General features: G+C 42.8%; 2 non-coding genes and 2 pseudogenes across 2 annotated transcripts; all 4 read right to left on the reverse strand.

The window, feature by feature from the left end:
* Positions 1–206: 206 nt before the first annotated feature.
* Positions 207–325, reverse strand: LOC135568292 (5S ribosomal RNA; annotated as a pseudogene).
* Positions 326–558: 233 nt separating this feature from the next.
* LOC135568237 (5S ribosomal RNA) lies at positions 559–677 on the reverse strand (annotated as a pseudogene).
* A 241-nt stretch (positions 678–918) lies between these two features.
* On the reverse strand, positions 919–1,037 carry LOC135568272 (5S ribosomal RNA). Its single transcript, XR_010462587.1, has one exon. It is a non-coding gene; the product is annotated as a 5S ribosomal RNA (ribosomal RNA).
* A 242-nt stretch (positions 1,038–1,279) lies between these two features.
* Positions 1,280–1,398, reverse strand: LOC135568273 (5S ribosomal RNA). Its single transcript, XR_010462588.1, has one exon. It is a non-coding gene; the product is annotated as a 5S ribosomal RNA (ribosomal RNA).
* Between the last annotated feature and the right edge of the window lie 8,444 nt (positions 1,399–9,842).

The following is a 9,842-nucleotide window of genomic DNA, read 5'->3' on the forward strand; positions in this document are numbered from 1 at the left end:
TGAGTCTGATTAACAGCTGTTGCATTTTCACCATTTAGATAAGAATCTTTGTGTCACTCAAAATGTGGAAATAAATTGCATATACTGTAGCCATAATTTGTAGCACAGATTGTTGGATGAAATACAAACTAACCTTGCTTACTTATTTCAAAGCGAGGGCACATATTTCAGCCTTGTGGGAAAAAACGGACAAAGAGTTGACAAAATGCTTACAGCACCTGGTATTCCCAGGCGGTCTCCCATCCAAGTACTAACCAGGCCCGACCCTGCTTAGCTTCCGAGATCAGACGAGATCAGGCGTACTCAGGCCAGTGTGGCCGTAATAAAACTATCTCTTGGTGCACTATATAAAGTCAAAGTGAGTCTGATTAACAGCTGTTGCATTTTCACCATTTAGATAAGAATCTTTGTGTCAAAACAGGAAAAATTGCATATACTGTAGCCATAATTTGTAGCACAGATTGTTGGATGAAATACAAACTAACCTTGCTTACTTATTTCAAAGCGAGGCACATATTTCAGCCTTGTGGGAAAAAAACGGACAAAGAGTTGACAAAATGCTTACAGCACCTGGTATTCCCAGGCGGTCTCCCATCCAAGTACTAACCAGGCCCGACCCTGCTTAGCTTCCGAGATCAGACGAGATCAGGCGTACTCAGGCCAGTGTGGCCGTAACGAAAACCATCTCTTGGTGCACTATATAAAGTCAAAGTGAGTCTGATTAACAGCTGTTGCATTTTCACCATTTAGATAAGAATCTTTGTGTCACTCAAAATGTGGAAAAAATGCATATACTGTAGCCATAATTTGTAGCACAGATTGTTGGATGAAATACAAACTAACCTTGCTTACTTATTTCAAAGCGAGGGCACATATTTCAGCCTTGTGGGAAAAAAAACGGACAAAGAGTTGACAAAATGCTTACAGCACCTGGTATTCCCAGGCGGTCTCCCATCCAAGTACTAACCAGGCCCGACCCTGCTTAGCTTCCGAGATCAGACGAGATCAGGCGTACTCAGGCCAGTGTGGCCGTAAGCGAGAAACTAACTCTTGGTGCACTATATAAAGTCAAAGTGAGTCTGATTAACAGCTGTTGCATTTTCACCATTTAGATAAGAATCTTTGTGTCACTCAAAATGTGGAAATAAATGCACATACTGTAGCCATAATTTGTAGCACAGATTGTTGGATGAAATACAAACTAACCTTGCTTACTTATTTCAAAGCGAGGGCACATATTTCAGCCTTGTGGGAAAAAACGGACAAAGAGTTGACAAAATGCTTACAGCACCTGGTATTCCCAGGCGGTCTCCCATCCAAGTACTAACCAGGCCCGACCCTGCTTAGCTTCCGAGATCAGACGAGATCAGGCGTACTCAGGCCAGTGTGGCCGTAAGCGAAAACCATCTCTTGGTGCACTATATAAAGTCAAAGTGAGTCTGATTAACAGCTGTTGCATTTTCACCATTTAGATAAGAATCTTTGTGTCACTCAAAATGTGGAAAAATTGCATATACTGTAGCCATAATTTGTAGCACAGATTGTTGGATGAAATACAAACTAACCTTGCTTACTTATTTCAAAGCGAGGGCACATATTTCAGCCTTGTGGGAAAAAACGGACAAAGAGTTGACAAAATGCTTACAGCACCATATCTTTGTCAAGAACAAGACAGTTCTCTGTTTGCTCTGCGAGGTTGGACAGAGAGCCCGTATATATAAATTGCATTTACCACTTATTGCTTAGCTAATAAAAAATACATAGTATACAATCGGTGACTCAGTGTCATACTTATCCTGATACCAGATTCGAATTAACGCAACTCTAACAAAAGTCGCCAGCTTCAGCAATTTTTGCAATGACCAAAACAAATCAAATCAAATTTTATTTGTCACATACACATGGTTAGCAGATGTTAATGCGAGTGTAGCGAAATGCTTGTGCTTCTAGTTCCGACAATGCAGTAATAACCAACAAGTAATCTAACTAACAATTCCTAAAGTACTGTCTTATACACAGTGTAAGGGGATAAAGAATATGTACATAAGGATATATGAATGAGTGATGGTACAGAGCAGCATAGGCAAGATACAGTAGATGGTATCGAGTACAGTATATACATATGAGATGAGTATGTAAACAAAGTGGCATAGTTAAAGTGGCTAGTGATACATGTATTACATAAGGATGCAGTCAATGATATAGAGTACAGTATATACGTATGCATATGAGATTAATAATGTAGGGTAAGTAACATTATATAAGGTAGCATTGTTTAAAGTGGCTAGTGATATATTTACATCATTTCCCATCAATTCCCATTGTTAAAGTGGCTGGAGTTGAGTCAGTGTGTTGGCAGCAGCCACTCAATGTTAGTGGTGGCTGTTTAACAGTCTGATGGCCTTGAGATAGAAGCTGTTTTTCAGTCTCTCGGTCCCAGCTTTGATGCATCTGTACTGACCTCGCCTTCTGGATGATAGCGGGGTGAACAGGCAGTGGCTCGGGTGGTTGATGTCCTTGATGATCTTTATGGCCTTCCTGTAACATCGGGTGGTGTAGGTGTCCTGGAGGGCAGGTAGTTTGCCCCCGGTGATGCGTTGTGCAGACCTCACTACCCTCTGGAGAGCCTTACGGTTGAGGGCGGAGCAGTTGCCGTACCAGGCGGTGATACAGCCCGCCAGGATGCTCTCGATTGTGCATCTGTAGAAGTTTGTGAGTGCTTTTGGTGACAAGCCGAATTTCTTCAGCCTCCTGAGGTTGAAGAGGCGCTGCTGCGCCTTCTTCACGATGCTGTCTGTCTGAGTGGACCAATTCAGTTTGTCTGTGATGTGTATGCCGAGGAACTTAAAACTTGCTACCCTCTCCACTACTGTTCCATCGATGTGGATAGGGGGGTGTTCCCTCTGCTGTTTCCTGAAGTCCACAATCATCTCCTTCGTTTTGTTGACGTTGAGTGTGAGGTTATTTTCCTGAAACCACACTCCGAGGGCCCTCACCTCCTCCCTGTAGGCCGTCTCCTCGTTGTTGGTAATCAAGCTTACCACTGTTGTGTCGTCCGCAAACTTGATGATTGAGTTGGAGGCGTGCGTGGCCACGCAGTCGTGGGTGAACAGGGAGTACAGGAGAGGGCTCAGAACGCACCCTTGTGGGGCCCCAGTGTTGAGGATCAGCGGGGAGGAGATGTTGTTGCCTACCCTCACCACCTGGGGGCGGCCCGTCAGGAAGTCCAGTACCCAGTTGCACAGGGCGGGGTCGAGACCCAGGGTCTCGAGCTTGATGACGAGCTTGGAGGGTACTATGGTGTTGAATGCCGAGCTGTAGTCGATGAACAGCATTCTCACATAGGTATTCCTCTTGTCCAGATGGGTTAGGGCAGTGTGCAGTGTGGTTGAGATTGCATCGTCTGTGGACCTATTTGGGCGGTAAGCAAATTGGAGTGGGTCTAGGGTGTCAGGTAGGGTGGAGGTGATATGGTCCTTGACTAGTCTCTCAAAGCACTTCATGATGACGGAAGTTAGTGCTACGGGGCGTTAGTCGTTTAGCTCAGTTACCTTAGCTTTAGCCTTGGGAACAGGAACAATCAGGCCCTCTTGAAGCATGTGGGAACACCAGACTGGTATAGGGATTGATTGAATATGTCCGTAAACACACCAGCCAGCTGGTCTGCGCATGCTCTGAGGGCGCGGCTGGGGATGCCGTCTGGGCCTGCAGCCTTGCGAGGGTTAACACGTTTAAATGTCATACTCACCTCGGCTGCAGTGAAGGAGAGACCGCATGTTTTCGTTGCAGGCCGTGTCAGTGGCACTGTATTGTCCTCAAAGCGGGCAAAAAAGTTATTTAGTCTGCCTGGGAGCAAGACATCCTGGTCCGTGACTGGGCTGGATTTCTTCCTGTAGTCCGTGATTGACTGTAGACCCTGCCACATGCCTCTTGTGTCTGAGCCGGATGGAATAGCTGCACTGTTTGTATTCGGTCATGTTACCAGACACCTTGCCCTGATTAAAAGCAGTGGTTCGCGCTTTCAGTTTCACGCGAATGCTGCCATCAATCCACGGTTTCTGGTTAGGGAATGTTTTAATCGTTGCTATGGGAACGACATCTTCAACGCACGTTCTAATGAACTCGCACACCGAATCAGCGTATTCGTCAATGTTGTTATCTGACGCAATACGAAACATATCCCAGTCCACGTGATGGAAGCAGTCTTGGAGTGTGGAGTCAGCTTGGTCGGACCAGCGTTGGACAGACCTTAGCGTGGGAGCATCTTGTTTTAGTTTCTGTCTGTAGGCAGGGATCAACAAAATGGAGTCGTGGTCAGCTTTTCCGAAAGGGGGGCGGGGCAGGGCCTTATAAGCGTCGCGGAAGTTAGAGTAACAATGATCCAAGGTTTTTCCACCCCTGGTTGCGCAATCGATATGCTGATAAAATTTAGGGAGTCTTGTTTTCAGATTAGCCTTGTTAAAATCCCCAGCTACAATGAATGCAGCCTCCGGATAAATGGTTTCCAGTTTGCAAAGAGTTAAATAAAGTTCGTTCAGAACCATCGATGTGTCTGCTTGGGGGGGATATATACGGCTGTGATTATAATCGAAGAGAATTCTCTTGGTAGATAATGCGGTCTACATTTGATTGTGAGGAATTCTAAATCAGGTGAACAGAAGGATTTGAGTTCCTGTATGTTTCTTTCATCACACCATGTCTCGTTAGCCATAAGGCATACGCCCCCGCCCCTCTTCTTACCAGAAAGGTGTTTGTTTCTGTCGGCGCGATGCGTGGAGAAACCCGTTGGCTGCACCGCTTCGGATAGCGTCTCTCCAGTGAGCCATGTTTCCGTGAAGCACAGAACGTTACGGTCTCTGATGTCCCTCTGGAATGCTACCCTTGCTCGGATTTCATCAACCTTGTTGTCAAGAGACTGGACATTGGCAAGAAGAATGCTAGGGGGTGGTGCACGGTGTGCCCGTCTCCGGAGTCTGACCAGAAGACTGCCTCGTTTTCCTCTTTTTCGGAGTCGTTTTTTTGGGTCGCTGCATGCGATCCATTCCGTTGTCCTGTTTGTAAGGCAGAACACAGGATCTGCATCGCGAAAAACATATTCTTGGTCGTACTGATGGTGAGTTGACGCTGATCTTATATTCAGTAGTTCTTCTCGACTGTATGTAATGAAACCTAAGATGACCTGGGGTAGTAATGTAAGAAATAACACGTAAAAAAAAAAAAAACTGCATAGTTTCCTAGGAACGCGAAGCGAGGCGGCCATCTCTGTCGGCGCCGGAAGTAAGTGAGATATACCTGCTGGAGCGCGTGCTACGGGTAGGTGTTGTTATCGTGACCAGTGAGCTGAGATAAGGCAGAGCTTTACCTAGCATAGACTTACAGATGACCTGGAGCCAGTGGTTCTGGCGACGAATATGTAACGAGGGCCAGACGACTAGAGCATACAGGTCGCAGTGGCCATATCAATACAATTGACCTTTTCTTTACACTGTTGTGATGAAAGTACATTTCCATAATATCAGCTATCTACCATAAACGTCAAACAAGGATTGAACCCATGTGCTTCAGTTAACAAAAACAGATGACTTTGCACATCTATTTCATTCTTAGAATGTCAACATTGTGGAAAGTGGGAGTTGTGCACAAGCTAACTTAACAAATGAAAACTCTCAAAAGAGAAGTTGGGGAACCGCAAACGTGAAGTTTGGACTGCAAACATGGAAAGTGGCTGTATCGTAGAGATACTTCCCCTTAATATATTAGTTGTTTTCAAATATTGATACAACATGATTTTTCTACAAAGTCCTCCAATTAATGTAAATTTGAAGCCTTTTCTATATAGGCACGGATGGGATTTGAACCCATAAATTTCCATGGAATCCGAAGCGCGGATTGGGTTTGAACACATGATCTTCAGTTTACGAGAACGACACCTTACCACTTGGCGTCCATGCCACTCTATGCTGTAATATATATATATATATATATATATATCAACATTCTGGAAAATAGTAGTTGTGCAAATGTGAATTTGGCACACAAACTCAGTGGAGAAAGGACCTCATACATATATAGCATGCACTCCCCTCTGAGCTTCCATCCCATTTAATTTGCAGATAAAACGCAATATTAATACAATACAAGAAGTGATTAAAAAACACCCTTAATATGTTTATAACTACAAATTAACTTTCTTCTGTTGATTCTTGTTTTTTCATGTCACAATTCCAACCCTCCTCCTTTATCCGGGCTTTGGACCAGCAAAAGTGACCCAAAAGAGACACTCTGGTGGGCAACTTAGTTTTTAATTGTATTTTTTTGTTTTTCAGTAAATTTTTCTTAAGTTTAGTGAGTTGCTCAGTTGGGAGAATAGCTCAGTTGGGAGAGCGTTAGACTGAAGATCTCCCTGGTTCGATCCTTGTTTTCGGTGTTTGTATTTGTTCTTTCTTTATGCTCTGGCTTCAAGGAAACTATCCACAGCTTTGTTTGCTGGCCTCAATGGTGTGTGTTACGCTGCTCCTCTGAAAAGTAAGTAATGTTTTGCTTTTTCATCTGACATTTTGACATCAGTGTTACAGGAAAGTTGCTTGTCATTGTTTACATGACAGTAGGTTGTCGTAAGACTGGAGCTTTCTTGGATCCACAAAAAAAATGTTTTTTTGGGGAATGGGGGCATCGATCCCACTACCTATAGCATGCTAAGCAAACACAAAACCAACTGATCAAATTCCCCAGCTGTTTGGAATTGCCACAAGGAGCAACCAAGAGTGTCCAGTCTTGTCAGGCTATGCTGTTGGTGGACAATTTAGTTTACGCGCTAGCACTTGCAGAGGCTCGGTGCATCTCAACAATTATGTCCACTAGCAAGTGGCCTGATAGCTCAGTTGCTTAGAGTGTGTTGCTATTAATGCCAAGGTCATGGGTTTGATCCCCGTACTGCCTTTGAAGTATATTTTGAGTGTCAAAATTGTGAGTCACATGCATGTGAATTTTCAAGGGTGCCAAAGAATTGCGTCTAGGAAATTGCCAAAATAGCTCAGTTGGGATTGCGTCAGACTGAAGATTTAAAGGTCCCTGGTTCAAACCTGGGTTTTGTATTTGTTGGCCAGTTTGCTCAGTTTGTTAGTGTGTGGTGCTAATAACTCCAAGGTCATGGGTTCGATCCCCGTACTAGCTATGAAGTACATTTTGAGTCTCAAAATTGTGAGTTACATGCATGTGAATTGTCAAGGGTGATGACCATACCGGCCTGAGTACGCCCCTTTTTGGAAGTTTCAGGAAGTGAGTGAGCAGCAGGTGTTTGATTGTTTGGAGAGAGAAAATCGTTTTTGTTTTTGGTGGTTTATATACTTTTAGTTTGGAAGTTTGTGTGGGGAGTGTAGTTTATTTTCTTTGTAAATATTTGCGTTTTTATGCCCCAACGGCGTGAGCTGTTTGGGGGATTCTACGTAAAATAACCAGACGGATTCAATGGCTTCTCCATCAAGAATAACGACAACAATGAGAATGGACAACGGAGAAAAAAGAGCGTTGAATGAAGAGTTGAGGAGAAGAAAATATGAGAAAGAACTGGCGGTGAACGTGGAAGTTATTGGTGAAGAAAAAATAACAACGATGCAATTGCTGAGAGGAATAAAAGAAGTATGTAGAACGAATGACAGAAATAAGTACGAAATAACCATGTCGCATGCGAAGGGAAAAGAAAGACTAATAGACGGACTAAAAATAAAGAGCTGTCAAGTCATGGCGAAGGAACTGGGGAACGATGAACTTGTGGTGTCCTTTTTGAACTTGCCGGCATATATTACGGATGATGAAATATATGAGAAATTACAAGGATGGAAAGTGAACGCGACAACACCATTCAAGAGGAGGATGTGGCCAGGAACGGACATTGTGGATGGGACGAGATTTTGTAAGGTGAAGTTTACGGACAGTGTGCAATCATTGCCTTACTCGACAAAGTTCAATACAGTCGAAGGATTTAAATATTTCCGAGTGATCCACGATAACCAAGTTAAGGTATATAGACTATGTATTCAACCGGGACACATACTTAAAGCGTCTGCTAAATGACTTAAATGTAAATGTAAATGTAATGTCCAGAATTTATGTCATAAATGTGGTGAACAAGGGCATTATGCCATGGAATGTTCGAACATCGTGATATGTGTAGAAGGTGTGACAGACCTAAGGACAGATGTAAATGCAAGAAGGGGAGTGATGTCTTATTTCTGCAAAAACAATGGACCTCATTACTGAAGAAGATGAGGGGAGTGTGGCTATGGAGAGAGAGGAAGAGAGTGATATGGAAAGTGTGTCGCAGGTGATTCCAGAGACAACTATAGATGTGCTTGGAGAGTATGCAATTCCTTCTGGCAGTACTCGAGACGCAGTCTTGGTCTCTGCTGCTGACAAGGTGGAGCAGCAGCACAGGATTGGTGAATTAGACACACAGGTAGAGATGGTGCAAGGTACTTCTCAGGTGCCTGAACCAGCTTTAAGCCAGTGTGAAAATGACACCAAGGAGAGGGCTGGGTCCACTGGAGTTGATGACACGGTTAAAGCGCATTTTACAAAAGGCTTGAATGTTGCTCCCCTCATAAGTCCAAGCCATGAGTCGGACGAACAAATAGATAGTGAGGATTTTCAGCTGTTTGCTAGAAATAAGAGATCATTGACAAAAGCTAGGGAGGTGATGGGATCTGATAAAAAGAAAAAGTATATTTTGAAATGATGTGTTTTTCTTTGACTATATTTCTACATACATTAACAATGGTTAAAGTTGCATCACTAAATGGGAACAGTCTGAGAAATATGAACAAATTGGAGCAGGTTTTGGTGTCTGTGAAAGCTGACATGTGGTGTTTTCAAGAGACTAATTGGAAAGACTCAAAATGTTGGAGATTAAGAGCAAATGGTCTGAGCTAATGTTTTGGAAGTGAAAAAACATGTGGAGTGGATATTTTGGTAAAAAATGATGTGGTTCAAAATGTCAAGCAGGTATATGCAGATAATCAGGGCAGACTTATTGTTATTGAGTTTGAAGTGCAAAATATCATTTTTCGTCTGATTAATGTTTATGCTTCGAATATTGAATCGGAAAGGAGAGATATGTTTAATAACCTAAGATCACTGTGTTCAGAAAATTGTATACTGGTACGAGATTTTAACGTGAAGTGTACTAGAATGGCTGTCTCGAGATGTGATAGTTTCAGACATGATTCGTCTAGAAATGCTTTATGGGAATTAATGAATAATGAGAATCTTGTAGAGGGCTGTGTTTTCGAGTGTTTTCGAGAAGGCAGGTGGTGTTAAATGAACTAAAACAAAGCAGAATTGATTTACGTTTAGTAAAAGAAGATGTGATACAGCAGGTTCAGAAGATGTCATATAATTTTACAGCATACAGTGATCATGCAGTAATGTCATTTCATTTTTGCTGTGGAGATGTGAGGGGGAGGAGTCTGGTGTTTAAATGCCAGTCTGTTAAAGGAGGAAAGTTATATAAAGGAAATTGTTGAATGTATAGAGGATGAAATGTCTAATGTACTGTTAAAAGAGAATGTGTGTTTATGGTGGGAGGAAGTGAAAGTTAAAGTAAAAAACAGGAGTATTAGGTACTCTAAAAATCGTAACCATGAAAGAAAAAATGCTTAGAAATAGGATGTTATATGAACTTGAAAAGGCCGATGCTGATCCAGACTATGATGTTGTGAACTATTTGAAAATCCATGCAGAGCTAGGGTTTTATGAAAAAAAGAAATGTTTAGGTGCTATTGTTAGGAGTAAGGCACAGTATGCCTTGGAGGGAGAGAAATGTACTTCCTTTTTTCTGGGGCTTG

The sequence above is a fragment of the Oncorhynchus nerka genome, unplaced genomic scaffold, assembly GCF_034236695.1.
Source record: "Oncorhynchus nerka isolate Pitt River unplaced genomic scaffold, Oner_Uvic_2.0 unplaced_scaffold_1653, whole genome shotgun sequence".
In the NCBI taxonomy this organism is placed as follows: domain Eukaryota; kingdom Metazoa; phylum Chordata; class Actinopteri; order Salmoniformes; family Salmonidae; genus Oncorhynchus; species Oncorhynchus nerka.